This window comes from Rattus norvegicus, chromosome 4, assembly GCF_021556685.1.
Source record: "Rattus norvegicus strain SHRSP/BbbUtx chromosome 4, alternate assembly SHRSP_T2T, whole genome shotgun sequence".
NCBI lineage: Eukaryota > Metazoa > Chordata > Mammalia > Rodentia > Muridae > Rattus > Rattus norvegicus.
Genome location: NC_141537.1, coordinates 173,305,821 through 173,322,126, shown reverse-complemented (window position 1 = coordinate 173,322,126; position 16,306 = coordinate 173,305,821). Strand labels below are relative to the sequence as shown.

The 16,306-nt window shown below is 43.5% G+C and overlaps 1 long non-coding RNA gene across 3 annotated transcripts; it reads right to left on the bottom strand.

Annotated features, from left to right (window-relative positions):
- Positions 1-540: 540 nt before the first annotated feature.
- LOC102547371 (uncharacterized) lies at positions 541-16,079 on the bottom strand. 3 transcript variants are annotated; one of them, XR_015686239.1, is made up of 4 exons: positions 15,566-16,079; positions 14,768-14,903; positions 12,839-12,964; positions 541-956 (listed from the first exon to the last, which is right to left on the bottom strand). It is a non-coding gene; the product is annotated as an uncharacterized LOC102547371 (long non-coding RNA). The 3 variants fall into 3 exon arrangements; XR_015686238.1 differs by lacking the exon at positions 541-956 and adding an exon at positions 10,331-10,644; XR_015686240.1 differs by lacking the exon at positions 541-956 and adding an exon at positions 10,331-10,644 and having other exon boundaries at positions 15,624-16,045.
- Positions 16,080-16,306: the final 227 nt, after the last annotated feature.

Here is a 16,306-nt window from a genome sequence, read left to right as displayed (position 1 = left end):
TAAACTCATGAAGACAAACACACATATAAAGAAAGGAGGTAAATAAAACTTGGAAGGAATGAATGAAGGAAAGAAGACAGATAAACAGACAGATAGACAGACATATAGCTTTCACAAGCAGGGTTTGGCAGACTGTCTCAATCTTCCCTCAAGTGACAATTCCATGCTCTTCTTAAGGGACCTGCAGTTTAGTGTGGAGAATAGCAGACACGAGAAGCCATAGAATTAAATCTGAAGCAGCTAGTGACCCTTGGTGAGAAAATGTGTGTGCAAAATTCAGAGTTCTGTTGGAAAGAACCAGATAACTTTATTAAAACACACACAGAGAGACACATGCACGTGCATGTGCACACGTGCTTACTCAACTATAATGTACTCATGCACACACTACACATGCACATATTTACACACATACATGTACTCATACGCACAAGCAAATACACACAGGGGCACGCACTGCCACAATTAGTTCTATACCAAACATCTCTCCCAATTTTTTATATTCTGTTTGAGAGCATTTGATGCATTGAGTATGCTTGGTACTATTTTTAATGTTCAATTTATTAAAAATAGAAATTTATGAAATACAATTTTTCAATACTTTTGTGGCCCAGTTATACAGTCAACAGAATAAACCCTGTAAATATAGTAAGTCAACCTTGGCCATGTAAACTTTGATCAGAATCTTAGTCCAGTTCCTCTAAATATTTCAAGCTTCCTGTCAGTTAAAATTAGACAAAAATATCTCACGATGAGTCAATGATGTTTCTATGCATTTAAAGTCATAGCAAACATCAGCGATGTAAATGAGTATCTCTATACTTTTCTTCTGATCTTGCAGAGGCCTTATTAACTGAAAGACTTTTAAAGTGTTAAAGAGTTCCGTTCCAAGGAGAGATCTCCAGAACCTGTGTTGACTGCACAGATGCCATCTGAGTCGCCGGAAATGCTGGGCCCTAAATGATTCAAATTCAAACATTAAATTGGAAAATAATACAATGGTCAAATTTTTCCTGTTACATCCCTAGAATATTTTAAAGTTCAAATCTTTTCCGTGGGTTATAATTTCCTGTGCGGGTTCACATCATTGGAGTCTTATGACGCCATTTTAGTATCTCATTAGAAGGTATGAGACCATTTACAGATTTTTATCCCCTAAGAAATAAAGACTAGAATCTATGCGGTCAAATTTCCTGTTAGGACATTTTGTGAATCCCTCTTCTCCCACAAATTATTGGATCATTGGATTGATTATCATGCATTACCAGGCATGTTCTTAGTACCCTAACGATTTAACAATTCTCTACATGCAATCTTTTCTACTTAAAGATGGAGAAAAGGGCTAGGAATTGTGCCACTTGCCTTTTATCACAGTACTCAGGAGACAATGTCAAAAAGAAGGAAAAAGAAAGGAAAGAAAAAGAAGAAAAAGAAAAAACACACACTTCTTTTAAAAAGGAGGCAAAATGTGTAGATAAATATTTACTCGGTAGAAGAAACAGGACACATATCTGATTCCGTGTAACAACTTTTATAGTCATTGTTTTACAAACACAGATTCTACAATTTTGTAGCCCTAGATACAATGTAGGTGTATTCAGTAACAGTTATGTTCAACTATTTGTGTGGTGGTGATGGAGGTGGGGTCCCACACACAATTCTTATTTAGATCTCAGTCAAAATGTTTCTTTTAAAAGACAATGCCTTTAGAAAACCAGGGAGTCAAAGACACAAGATGTCTTTGCAAGGGCTGTAGAGTAGAGGAGAGTAAGGCAGAAAGGGTGAGCACTTGGAGAAAAGGAAGATCCATCTGAAAGTTTCAGAAGACAAACGCACAGGTTGTAAAATAGCAAGAGCACTTGTAGTGGGGGCTACATTGGTGCTGAGGAATGTTAGCTGGACACTGCAAAGATAAACACAGAGAAAGAGGAAGAAAACAAGAACGGAAAACAAGACCCTCCCTCCACAGGATGAATTTCATTCTCTCTCAAGGGTGCTTGACAAGAACATACATGTGCTATATTTTTACCAGTTTATGAGAACCTTTGTCATTTTAAAGTAAAACAGATTACTGCTTAACTCAAAATACATTTAAATTTGAGAATTACATTTTGTGTGTGTGCGTGTGTGTGTGTGTGTGTGTGCGTGTGTGTCCACATGCATGTGCACATGTATTTACTTACATGCCATAGAGTATTCTGGAGGTCAATTTTTGAATTATGATAGACAACCTGTGAGCAACTCTTTCCTCTTTCCTTTCAAACTGTGGATTCCAGGGATCACACTAAGGTCACCAGTCAGGTTTGGCCACAAGCACCTTACTGACTGAACCATCTTTGTCAGTCCTCAAACACAGATTTATTCATTCCAATGAGGACTTCCATTTTAATCCCCCAAGTCCACTTTTAAAAACAAACAAGGATGCATTTTTACTCAAAACCTCAGCTAAAACAGCAGATTCATAAGAATATTGCAAACAAAATGTACATAATTGCACTAAGTTTTGTCATCTGTAGAATGAACTTAGCAGTGTCCAAGTCGCAATGCCTCCCCGATGCTTGAATGCATAAATCCTTGTGAAGAAGTCGCTGCCAGGCCTCCTTTCATTTACAATGTCACTTAAGTGCTAACCACTGAACACTGTAGTTTGTCTTCACAAGAGAAATGTGGGGTTAGAAATAACAAGACCACTCAAGCAGAATGCTGGAGGATTCCTTCTAAGAGAAATACTAAAACCCAAAACTGGAAATTAAATTTGGAGACTTTGATAACAGTCTTAGTTATGAGATGTAAGACTTCTCTCTTTTTAAATTACCTTCTTCGGGTCTCAAACACATGGCTTGTTTTTGGTTTTACTTTGTTCTTGGTTGTTTTAGGGTTTTCATACTTGAGTCTAGGATTTATATAGGTGCAAATTGCTATTTCTGATATTTAACCAAAGGAATAAAATGATCACTGGGTCCATAGGATCAGTCATATAGGTGCTAGTTCTGTATTGTGATAATTAAGGTTGAATGTCAACTGAACAGGACCTTGAATCACCTAGGAGACAAGCTGAGATCGGAAGACCTACCTAATGTAGACCTCACCATTTTATGTGCTGGAATTCCAGACTGAGTAAAAATGAGAAAAAGAACTGAGCACAAAGATAGACCACTCTCTACTACCTGACAATGGACACTGCCATGCCTTCCCTGCTATGTTGGACTGGCCTCCCCGTAAACTGCAAGCCATGAAGGACTGGCTTCCCCTTTAACTGCAAGCCTTGACAGACTGGCTTCCCCTTAAACTGTGAGCCCAAACAAACTCACTCTTCCTTAACTGGCTTTGGTCAGGAATTTTGTCAGAACTGCAAGAAAGGCAAACAACACAGATTCCTACTATGTAAAAAGGCTACAAGGTAGATATACTTGTAGTCAGTCTTGAAGAGTTCTCTGGAGATGACGATATATGAGTGATTATACTGAGACTACCCCTAAATTATTGCTACAAAAGAATTGGTTTTCTAATGGTTTATTAATCTGCTGGATAGAAAGTCATAGAAGGTTTTGTAACTGAGGCTGAAACAATGAATCTGCTGCTAAGAGCTTCTGTTGTGTTTATAGAAGACCCAAGTTCAGTTCCCAACACCCAAATCTGGATTCTCACAACTGCTTATAACTCCAGCTTCCAGGATCATAGACATACACCTGGCCTCTGTAGATGCTTTTCTTCACACACAGGGCCCTGAACATACATAAAACAAAACTTTAAAAATTTTTTCAGAAGTAATACAGCATAACCAATGTCCAATTTCAGGAAAATTTACTCCAACTAAAATGTGCATGCAGACTATGGGGTGCTTGTGGTCTTTTCAAGGGCACTTCATAAAAACCAATGAAAACATGAGGACCCTTTCAGCACAACAGCCGTTGAAGGATAAAAAAAAAAAGATGAAGCAGGACCTGGATGCTAGTTGGCTGGTAGAGTGCTTGTCTAACATGCAAGATCTAGAATTACAAGACACCAGGCATGGTGGTTCCTGCTTGTGATATCAGCTCTCAGGAGGTAAAGGCCCACCGATTGGAAGACCAAGTGCATCGTTAGCTATATAAGGATAAAGGCTAGCCTGGGCTACATGAGACTCCATCTCAATCACATGTGTAGGGGAGCACCCAAGTAGCACATTTTTATCCAACACGATAGTTTCCTGAATATAGCAGGGAAACCATAGATAGGTCAAATGCAGCCCATTTGGTTAATGCAGCAGACGTGAGGAAGAAATGTTAAGGAACACATGCTTTCCGTCACTCCTTGGGGAGAGGAAGCACTAGAGTTCACGTGAAGGTGCAAAGATGCATTTCCGTATCCGAAACTCTCTGAGCTGGGTTGTGGAGATGGCTCAACAGCTCCAAACATTCGCCACTCAAGCTGGACAGCCTGAATTTATAAACCATACAGAAGGATGTGATGTTGGATTCTGTAATGCCAGAACTCCTGTGGCGATATCGAAGGAGACAGGAGGCTCAGCCAGAGCTTGAAACTCACAGCAAAGAAAAAGAAACCATGCCTCAAAACAAGGAGGGCAGAGAGAACAACTGACTGATAAGGAGTTGTTCTCTGACCTCTACACGGGGGGACCCCAAATAAACAAATACATCTGCATTTAAAGGATCGAGCGTCCGAGGAAAAGAGCACAGAACTAAATGCCAATAAGCAGAATAGTATGCTTTTCTATTTCATTCGATGCCTCTTCACCCGCCATTCTTACTAACAGCCCATGGAGCATGCCCAAGGAAAAAAATCACGTCATAGGACTGTGCTGCGTCTTGACGTGGACACGTGATGCCCCTGTAGTAGATGGGAATCCACAGCCATCCTCGGAGACGCTCTGCACAGTTACCATGGGCGTCATAACTCTTCTCTTCCCTGCCTCCTTATTCTTTTCCATTCTTTCTTCTAGACTGGAGTGCACATGGAAGTTAGGTACACACACCATCTACTGCCCGGAAGAGCAAGGAAATAAAACCGTGAACCGAGAGAGCCTGGAACAGTGCTGAAATAGTGAGAGCACCAGGACCAGGCAAGCCTCGGACAGCGCTGTGCACTCTCCTCTCTCAGAGGTGTGGGCTCACCTCTGGAATCCTGCCCCTTGTCAGGCCGACCTCTTGCCCCTTTGACTGAGTTTCTGTTATATCTAGCCAGAACCCCCCTGAGTGGTACAGGCGGCTTTCAGAAACCTGGGAAAACTTATGGATACATTTCGGATGTGTACCCATGGCTGATTCGAAGAAGGACGTTTGGAGGAGAGCTGTTGTTCCCACAACTGTATTATAGCTACACCTCTCCTAATTGCTTCCCTGGTATCACAGGGGAACCCTAATCTTCTAGCAAGACAGCATGAAGGTGAAATTTCCAGTGTCTGCATCTTAACTCTCCTCTTACCTAGCCCTGAAACCCTGCCCTGACTCAACATCAATTAAGCACTGAAGATTAGAATATTATAATTTATCTAATTTTACATATGGCCATTGGAGGAGGCTGAGGTTTTATTAGACTGTCATAAAACAGCGTAGAAAGAGGGATTCAAGAAACAGCCAAGGTATTTTCAAGTCATTAGTTGGAACTACAGACAGATCAGAGAGAAAGCCATTGTGCAAATGTCAGGCCCTCAAGGTTATTTCACCTTGAGGAGATAATGTCAGACGTGCCGTGGATGGAGGGAGCCTCTCCAGGCCCTCCCCAAGTCCTCTCTGAACATCCCCCTGAAGATCACCCTTCCTCTGTAAGGTTTCCTCTGGTCCTTTGGGAGAAACTGATCAAATGAAATATTTATCGTATTGATGTAAATATGTTATCAAAAGCAAGCTGTTTAGTTGGAACTCAACCTTTCTGCTTCTTAAATAAAAACGTAGTGGCGGGGCTCGACACAAAATTGAATTTTAAAATAATTATGTTGCCTAGAAAAGTAAAAGCTCCCTTTGTTTTCCCTCTACAGTACACAGATGTATAGTTAAATCATATAACGACTTTGCGAAATGCATTAACTTGTTTTTATTTCTCATGGATCCAAATTCTGGTTTCAGTCAGAGGCTGCTTAAGAAAATTCCATTTCTTCACTAACTTTCAGGCCAGCCTTCTACTTCAATCTGTCCATGTTCAAAGTGCTATAGGTTCTTCTGACTGTACAAAAGATACTTTAATAATTAACTAACTCCCAAGGCATTATCTCAAGAGCATTCTCTCCCATGCTCCTGGGAATACGTATTCAGTACTCTGTATGCACTAATCGCTGTGGAAATCCAGGGATATGCAGAGAAGAGTGTGTTGCAGAAAGAAAAGACAGAAAACCGCCAAGACACATAGAACATTCTCTTAACCTTTAAGTAACTCCCAGGATTCAGGAAAATGAGGGGAATACATCTCCATGGCATGACAGATGTGAACAGGTATTCTGGAGTAGAGAGAGAGTTGCTACAGTAGGTTAAAATGAAAGTAATGGAGTCGTGCATTACACTACAATGCTGAAGGTTGGAGTGCAGCTCAGAGGTTAAGAGCATTGGCTTTTCTTCCAGAGGACCCAACTTAGGTCCCAACACCCACATGACAGTTGACAACCTATAACTCTAGTTCCAGAGGAACTGACACACTCTTCTCGCCTCTGCAAGCACCAGACACACGTGTATTGCACAGATATACATGCATGTGGGCAAAACACCCATACATGTAAAGGGTCTTCCTTATTGTATAGTATAAGAATCTCTATATAGCACTTTAAACGTGTGTACATGCATGTGCGTGTGCATGTGTGTGTGAATGTGTGTGTGTGTGTGTGTGAGAGAGAGAGAGAGAGAGAGAGAGAGAGAGAGAGAGAGAGAGAGAATAATTGCTTAGCAGTTAAGAGCACTCAGTGATCTTGCAGAGAGAATCTAGGTTCAGCACCCAGAACACATATGGAAGTCTAACACACTACCAGGACCTCCATTCTATGGGATCCAATACCCTCCTTTGACCACCCTAGACACCAGGGATGAATGTGCTGCACGCACATACATACAAGCAAACCACCCTCACACATAAACTAAAAATAAATCATTATTTTTAAAGGACAGAGAGGTTTATGAATCTCATACCACAGGCTCTTGGGAGCATCACATGGTAGATGGCACTATGTAACCTAAATGGCATTCAGACCACATCACAAGAGACAGAAAACCAGAGAAAGTAAGAGAGGGAGGGATAGGAAGAGAGAGGAGATATGATGTGGGGATCCTGTGATCTTTCTCTAAATTGTCTTAAAAGTCTATTTCCTTACTATCGTTGTCCTACAGACAAACTCTTCAGCAGTCACTGGGGGACAAAACATGTCCAACTACAGAAATGAGTGTGAGAGTGTGTGTGTGTGTGTGTGTGTGTGTGTGTGTGTGTGTCTGTCTGTCTGTCTGTCTGTGTCTGTGTTTGTGTGTCTGTGTGTGTGTCTGTGTGTCTGTATGTGTGTGTGTCTGTGTGTATATCTCTGTGTGTATGTGTCTGTGTGTGTCTCTATGTATCTCTCTGTGTATCTGTGTGTGTGTGTCTAAATGTGTCTGCATGTGTGTATGTCTGTGTCTCAGATATCCTGACTCAGTACATCTCTGTGTGTCTGTGTGTGTGTGTCTGTGTGTGTGCGTGCGTGTGTGTGTGTGTGTCTGTGTGTCTGTGTGTCTGTGTCTGTGTCTGTGTGTCTGTATGTGTGTGTGTGTCTATGTATTTCTCTGTGTATCTGTGTGTGTGTGTGTGTGTGTGTGTGTGTGTGTGTGTGAGAGAGAGAGAGAGAGAGAGAGAGAGAGAGAGAGAGAGAGAGAGAGAGAGAGAGAGAGATCCTGACTCAGCAGACTTGGAACCATTTACACAAAAGAGGGGCACCTCTAGAGACTGCAAAGCAGGGAAGGCCTGAGGCTGGGTCAGGTTGCTGTTCAGGTGCTCTCTGAAGGCTGGGGTGGAGGTTGGGAGAGCAGCTGATGCATCAGAAGAGCTGGAATATGTGAAATTCTCTTATATGGGATACCCATGGAGATGAGAAATTTCAGAGACACTGGGCAAGAAGTCAATTCAGGAGAAGATGGCAGTTTTTTTTTTTAAAGGAATTTTTAGACTCATTGCTTTTAAATTGCCTTGAGATAGAAGTTGGAAACAAAACTATTTATACTTTAACAGAAAACTCATACTCAGGAACCTAAGGAAATTAGATATTTGTGCAATTGGGTGGTAAAGGCAATCCCTCCCAGTCTTCAACCTTTATTTCTTGAACAAATAATTGAAATCTCAGAAAAGATCTTACTTTCATAAGTGAAAAAAATGTCTTATTTAAGCTGTTGAATCTGAAATGGATGAGAATCAATAAAGTTAAAATATTTTTTTAAAAGATTACCTTACCTCACCTTACTAATTTTACCTGTGGCATCATTTCAAGATCGCTTTTGTGTTTAACATATAGACAGAATTCTAGTCAGAATTATCAATGTTTCTATCAGAACTCGATGATAATCAAGTACTTTTCTTTTGCTTTTTTTTTTCTCAAACCATTCCTTTCATATGAAGTGATCTGCAGAGCATGCGTTTCTGTCGAGAACCTGAGTTTGATTCCTAGCACCGACGGGTCTCAAGATGGGCTGGTTACTGGTTGGCCATTCCCCAGTCTCTGCTTCATCCCCTTCCCTGCATTTCTTGTACTCAGGGTAAATTTTGGATTGAAGGTTCTGTTGGTCAGTTGGTGTGCCTATCGCTCCACTGGAGTTCCTGCTTGGCTACAGGAAGTGTCCTCTTTGGGTTCTATATCCCCATCGCTGTGAGTCTCAACTGAGGTCACCCACAGTGATTCCTGGAAGCCTCCCCCATTCAGGTCTCATCTTCCCCACCCTGGCCAGCTGCAGATTTCCATTCATTCTCCTGGCCCTCTGACCCTCTCTCCTGTCCTCTCTCCTGTGACCTGATCCCACCCCCACCCCCATTTTCCACATATCCCCTCTCACATCCTTGTCCTTCCCTCCATCTGCCTCCTATGACTGATTTTTATTTTTATATATTTAGTTATTTATATCACAAATGATGCCCCCTCCAGATTCCCCCCTCATAGAGACCCTCCCCCACCTCTTCCCCTTCTCTCTGAGAGTGCTCCCCCCTCCCTGGTTATCCCTCTACCATGGGACATCAAGTCTCTGCAGGATTAAGCACATCCTCTTCCACTAAGGTTAGACAAAGCAGGCCCAAATGGGGAAATGGATAACACAGTCAGGCTAGTCTTAGGGAGAGTCTCCTCTCCAGTTGTTGGGGGCCCTCATGGAAACTGAATTGCATATCAGCTAAATAGGTGTCAGGGGCCTGATTCCAGCCCATGGATGATCTTTGGTTGGTGGTTCAGTCTCTGAGACCTCTCAGAGGTCCAGCTTGGTTGGCTCTGTTGGTCGTCTTGTGGATTATCATCCCCTTCAGGGTCTTCAGTCCTCCTTCCACCCAACTCTTCTATAAGAGTCTTTGACCTCAGTTCAGTGTTTGGCTGTGGTTGTCTGCTTCTGTCTCAGTCATCTGCTGGGTAGAGCCACTCAGAGGACAGTTATCTGCAAGCATCACAGGGTGCCATTAATGGTGTCAGGGACTGGTGTTTGATTGGGATGGGTTTCAAGTCGGGTCAGTTATTGGTTGGTTATTCCTTCACTCTCCCTGCTCCATCTTGTCCCTGCATTTCTTTAAGACAGGACAAATTTGGGTGAGAAGTTTGGTGGATGGGTTGGTGTCCTTATCCCTCCACTGAGAGGCCCCACCCAGCTGCTGACTGAAACAGATGCAGAGACCCACATCCAAGCATTGGACGGAGCTTGGGGATTCTTATGGGAGAGTTGGAAGAAGGACTAAGGGCCCCCAAGGGGATAGGACCTCCAAAGAAAGACAAATAGAGTCAACCAACCTTGAGGGCTTTCAGAGCCTATACCACCAACCAAAGAGCACACACAGGCTGTTCCCAGAGCCTTCGCGTGTGTGTGAAGCAGATATGAAGCTCTGCCTTCATGTGTGTCCCCCAGCAACTGGAGCAGGGGCTGTCCCTAAAGCTGATGCCTGTCTGTGGAATATGTTCCCCCAACTGGGATGTCTTATCTGACCTCAGTGGGAGAGGATGTGCCTAGCCCTACAGAGACTTGATGTCCCAGGGTAGGGGGATAATCAGAGGACTTCCACTCTCTTAGAGGAGAGAGGGAGATGGGGGAGGGCCTTTATGAGAGGGACCTGGAGGGGGCAGAGGTCTGAATGTAAAGTGAATGGCATTTAAAAAATAATAATAATTCAAAAAATGAAAAGACTATGGAACTACAACTAATGAAATTGACAATCCTAGACGTTTTATTTCTTGTATCCGTCCTGTTTTTCTTTTCACAACATGAAATGCAACAACAGACCATAACATCAGGGTTATTGATGACTACCATTTTGCTTCTGAGTACAAAGTTCAAGGCAGGCCAGGAACTAAACCACCATCCAAAGAGTACACATGGAGGGACCCATAGCTCCAGCTGCATATGCAGCAGAGGATGGCGTTGTCTGGAATCAATGGGAGGAGAGGCTCTTGTTCCTGTGAAGACTCAATGCCCCAGTGTAGGGAGTGCCAAGGTGTTGAGGTGGGAGTGGGAGCATCTTCACAGAAGCAGGGGGAGACAGGGAGGGGGGATGGGAGGAAGGAAAGGGGATAACATTCGAAATGTAAATACATAAAATATCCAAGAAAAATAAGCAAAAAGAAAAGAAAAAAGGAAGTGTAGCTTGCTTGTGTAGAGCTTCTCCTAGACTGTAAAAAACTCTAGATTTGTTCCTCTGTACTGCAGGGGGGAAAGAACCCAAAAACCTAAGTGGATCAAATCACTTTTCTTTAACAGTTTGAGTTTAAAATCTCTGACGAGAAACTAGATTATTCTATGGACTCCATGCCAGCAAGAGGGAAAGCTACGGTCTCCCTGGCTCCCAGGAGAACTGCAGCACACACCAAGGCCCTGAGGTGCTAGGTGGGGCAGCAGAAGGGCACAGCTGGATGGTCTTCCTCATGGCCCCTCCCCCTGCAAATCCTCTCTGCTCCACTTTTAGCCTTTAGTGGTGACAGAGAAAAGAGGTGCTTAACAAACTGTTCTCTGAATGAGAAAACTCAAAATACTCACAGATCATCTCAAAATCATTCTTTATCCAGAATAATCCCCAGCCTCTGACCTTTCCTCAAAGGCCTTACTTTTCTAAAACTTAGATAATCTTGGTGGCTTTTCTCAAAACATTTCTTATGCTTCTCACGCTTATTTCTTTTCTCAGTTGTGGGGCTCGGGAGTCACCACGGCCTGGTGTGGAGTATATGAATCTGCCGTTAATGAATACCAGACCACATATTGTTGGTGTTCTGTAGATGATACATCAAGAGCCAATTTTTTCTGGTAAAAAAAAATGCACTCTGATTCATGAAGTTCGCTAATCTATTGGCAACCCATATGGTTGCACTGTGTACCTGTTCCATTTTCTGGCCTAATTACTAAGGAATTCCTAATTACTAAGGAATTCAAATGATGTTAGTGCGTCTTGATTGTCTCACAGATGAATGTGAGTGTCCACATCTCTTATGTTAAAAAGATACTGTACAACCGACCCAATCATCTATACATGCAGTACCCTTTAGAATTCTCAGAAAATCCTCCCCAGATGGCTAAGCATCAATATAGCCCCAGATATCTTTTTCATGTTGTATTCAGTCAGTAGTTGGACATATTAAACACCAAGTCCATAGCTAATGGATTTGGGAGCTAGTTATTAATTGATGGCCATAGTAGATGTATCTTTTTCATTGCAGGTCCACTTGGAGGAATGTGAATGTCAGTTTTCCACTGGGTGTGTGGTAAAAACTGAAGACTAGGAACTGAAGAGATCGCTCACAGGGTAAAGCGTTGGTATGCAATCATGAGTACCGGACTGCAAAACCTCAGAATGCTTGGTGAGTATGCCTGCCCACTTACAATTCCAGCCCTAGGGCCACCCTGGAGCAAGCTGACTAGTTGAGCCATCCAAACCAGCAAGTTCTGGGTTCAAGTGAGAGGGCCGGCCTCAATACATAATGGTGCAGGAAAACACTGTCAACCTTTGGCATCTGTCACAGTAGTGCATGCATACCGAATACATACATGTGCGCAGCACATACAAATGCAAAATACCTGAGAATAGGCTACTAGGTAGAGGCTAATAAGAAGGGATATTTAAAGCAATGAGGAAACCAAAAGAACAGGTCAATGTAGAGTTATTGAACCACTGAAAAACAAAAGACCCAGAAAGAGAGCTTACGGAAAGGACAACAGAGACCAAAACTTGAATTAAAGGTCAAAGTTCTCAAAGTATGAACACAGGAAGTAAGAACACAGGAAGTAAGAATACAGGAAGTAAGAACACAGGGAGTATGAACACAGGAAGTAAGAACACAGAAAGTATGAACACAGGAAGTAAGAACACAGGAAGTAAGAACACAGGAAGTATGAACACAGGAAGTAAGAACACAGGAAGGCACTAGAGTAGGGGGGCGCATACGCATGATAACTCAGAAAGAAATTCACACTACTAATGTGTCCTAACCATCAGGGGAAAAAAATTAAAAAGCAAACCCTCTTAAAAATGAGCCTCGATATGTACATATGGGAAGAAAACTCACAGCTCTACACTATCTGATACAGGGAGGTTGGCACCTATCATTTAAAGACTCATCCCTTGCCTACACCAAGAGCTCACTCAGCCTCTACATCTTACGTCATTCTTCTCACCCTCCACACCTAGAAACAGGTAAGGAAAAAAAGAGACACCAGAAATGTACCTCCCTCAGGGGGACCCAGCCAGCACTGCCTCCAGAGGATTGTTTTGAGTCTGTGGCCTCGTGAAGAGGAGCGATGTCCAGTTTTATGAACGAGCACAATGCCAGAGAATCCCAGGAGGAAAGAACCTGGAGGAATAAACAGCAGCATCGTTATCTCAAACACTCCTCTCAGGTCCCATCATCTTCTTTTATTCAACCTTTTCCCCATTCATTCATTAATTCTTTCACTTTATATCCTGATAACAGGTCCCTCCTTCCAGTCCTTCCCTCATACAGACCCTCCCCCATCTCCATTCCCCTTATTCCCTAAGGAATGGGGGAGGCCCCTTCTGGGGACCAACACATCCTGCCACATCGAGTCTCTGTAGGACTAGGCAAGTCCTCTCCCACTGAGGCCAGACAAGGCAGCCCAGTTAGAACAACAGGGCCCACAGGCCAGCAACAGAGTCAGAGACAGCCCCTGCTCCAGGTGTTGGGGGACCTGCATGAACACAGACCTGTGTATCTGCTACATATATGCAAGGGAGGGAGCAGTGGAGGTCCAGCCCATGTACGAACTTCACTTGGTGGTTCAGTCTCTGGGAACCCCCAAGCTTCCAGGTTAAGTTGCTCTGTAATACATAGATTGTCCTTTGCATTGTGTATCCTTAACGGTTATTCTTTTGGCTTATTTTGTTTTACATTCCGTCAGTCCAGAAAATAGCAAGCTAAAGATGGTCTTAACTGAGTTGATACCTCAGTCCTTTCAGGTAAAAAGCTGGGGATGCCATCTGTCCCAGGAAGAGCAGGCATGGTCCCATCTGCCTCTCCAGACTCCTCTTCTCCCTCCTATCCTGCATGTTCTGTGATGCCCCTGTTTCTGTCAATGCTGCTCCCTTTGCTTATGGTAGATGCTTGGCTATCACTGCCCTTCATGCTCTCACTCCCTTTCCTGAGGCTGGTTGTTTCCTTTGCATTCTTTCCTGGGCTGAGCATTCTGTACGCATTTCCCAGGATCCACAACACTGCCGGGCACGCTCTAGGTGCAGAGTGAAAGTTTATTGGACAACTCTGTAAGTTGAATAACCAGTTTCCATTCTGGAATGTTGATGCTGTCCTAGGACCTTCAGAACAGCAAGCAGTTCGTGCCTAGATTATTCGGTGAGATATTGAAGAGGCTAAAGAACTAGAGAAAGGACATTAGCAAAAAAGAAAATGTACCCGGAGTAAAATAAAGTGAGCCTTCGTTTGCAGAGTGGTCCGAGAAAGATTAGCAGTCCCCATTCTAAGATGAGACAAATGGGCATCTGAACACTCCTGCTACTTGGTGTGAAGGATGCTACAGGCCGAGCAGGTTTTCCCTACCCCAAGGCTACGTTGGAGGCTGCTGGAAACCACTGACACCTTCATCTTGTGTACATCTCCACGGGTCTCAAACTACAGGCAAATTGGGCAAAAGGAACAAGTCCTGTCCCCTTTATATGCCAACACTTTTCTTTAGTAAAACCAAGCCCAACAAAGCAAAACTGGAAAATTAGACTTGTTAGCTTAAGTAGAGTTCCTGGAGCCCCATCAGTTCCCTGCCATGGCTTTGTTTCAAGTGTGGTGGAGGGGAGAGACTCTGTGGAGGAAGACGTTTCTAAAGACCTAACTAGTGTGTCCTCTTGAGCTTCACCTGAGACCCAACTGAAAGGCACATTTCTTAGCCACTCTATTAATAACCTTTCATGGGATTTGAGTCTGGTCTGAGGTGAGCTATGCGTCTTTAAGCTGGGTTTTTAAGAATATCTGAATATTGATATAAAAACTATACCTTTTATTCTTTCAGTATTTATTTTTTTTGTACTCAGAGAAAAAGGTAAAATGAATAAGACGTTTTGCAAAACAGGAGCTGTGTCAATATGCTAAGGTGGTAGCCAGGCAAGAAGAGAAATGACCCCTTTATCTGACCTCGCCTCCAGAAATGGCCGAGTTCCAAGTTACCCGTGACTGAGAGGAACCCTTGGCAGACCCCAAACACTCTTCTCCCCGATAATGGCATCAAGTTTGAGATTCTGTTCAAGAGGTCCCAGCTTCATTTCTTCCTCTGCAGAAAATAAATACAAACAAACAAAGTCACACATTAGTAAGCATAAGTGAAAACTATCTCTGGCCTACAATTAAGCCCTGTGGCTTTGATGAATCATTTCACCACACTTATGGGTTCTTCCTTTGGACCGATCTGAAGCTGCTGCGGGAGCATGCTAATTTTTAATGCCCAACAACCCTTTTAGTTTCTTTGACAGAGACTAGCCCAGATTCAGAGGAAATGAAACAACTTCTCAGAGATAGCCCCTGTGCTCTCTCATGCCCCAAGCTAGCAAAGTTACAATGGCGTTGCGGGGAATCAGGAATGGGAGTCTTGCCCCCACCGAAGGCCTCTTGAAGTAAAAGTGGAAACAATGTGTACTGGGAAAGCCACTCTGTCTCTACCCAGAGCTCCCATCATTTCTGTCCTGCAGGACAGCTGCAGAAGCCGCAGTGCCTATTTTCTTCTCGACTTGAGTAACTACCTGGGTTTGAATTGGGGAAGCTGCAAGCTCCCCACACTCATTGATAGAAGCTGGAAATGCCATAGGCTGCTTCAGTGGGGGCCTGGGGTTTCACATTCTCGCGCGATAAGCGAATGCCTTCCCTTGTTTACTTCGCCATTGATGGAAGGAGAGCCTGTGGCCCTTGCACCTGCTAATGCCCACTTCTTATACTTACGTGACCCACGCAGCTGCTCATTTCAATTAGCCCAGGGCCAGCCTTGGCATTTACTCACAGAAACAATGCTTCTTCGCTGAGAAGCGCCTCTGTGCATTTGTGCTGGCACGCTTCCAGCTCACATTTGGCTTCTGCGCATTCTACCAGCCCGGCTCCCCGACTGCAAGGACACACTGGACATTCGAGTCTCGAAAAACTAAAGGAATTCTTTTGGCTCACTTAACATTTCCTTTACGTTCTCTTTCGGAGACACCATTTTGCCAGTTTCTCCACCCGTACACTGTACTTTATCTCCCCTCTTTCTCTTTCTCTTTCTCTCTCTCTCTCTCTCTCTCTCTCTCTCTCTCTCTCTCTCTCTCTCTCTTCCCCCCCCCTCAGTCTGTCTGTCTCTCTCAGTCTGTCTGCCTCTCTCTGTCTTTCTCTCCCTCTCTGTCTCTCTTTCCCTTCCTTTCTCTCTCTCTCTCTCTCCCTCCCTCCCTCCCTCCTCCCCTCCCTCTCTGTCTCTGTCTCTCTCTAGTCCCTCCTTCTCTATCCAACAGAGTGACACTCACAGAAAGGCATTTGTTACAACTCTGACTTTATAACCACAAAACAGCAAACAAATAGATAAGAGAAAAGGAGGCCAGCAGTGTGACTCGTCCTTAATTACCAAATAAAACTGCAGCTAAGTAAGACTTGTCCAGCTTTCAGTTCTTTGACTTCAATGCTGAGTTCGTGTTTAAACTTCAGTTTCTTGGTTAA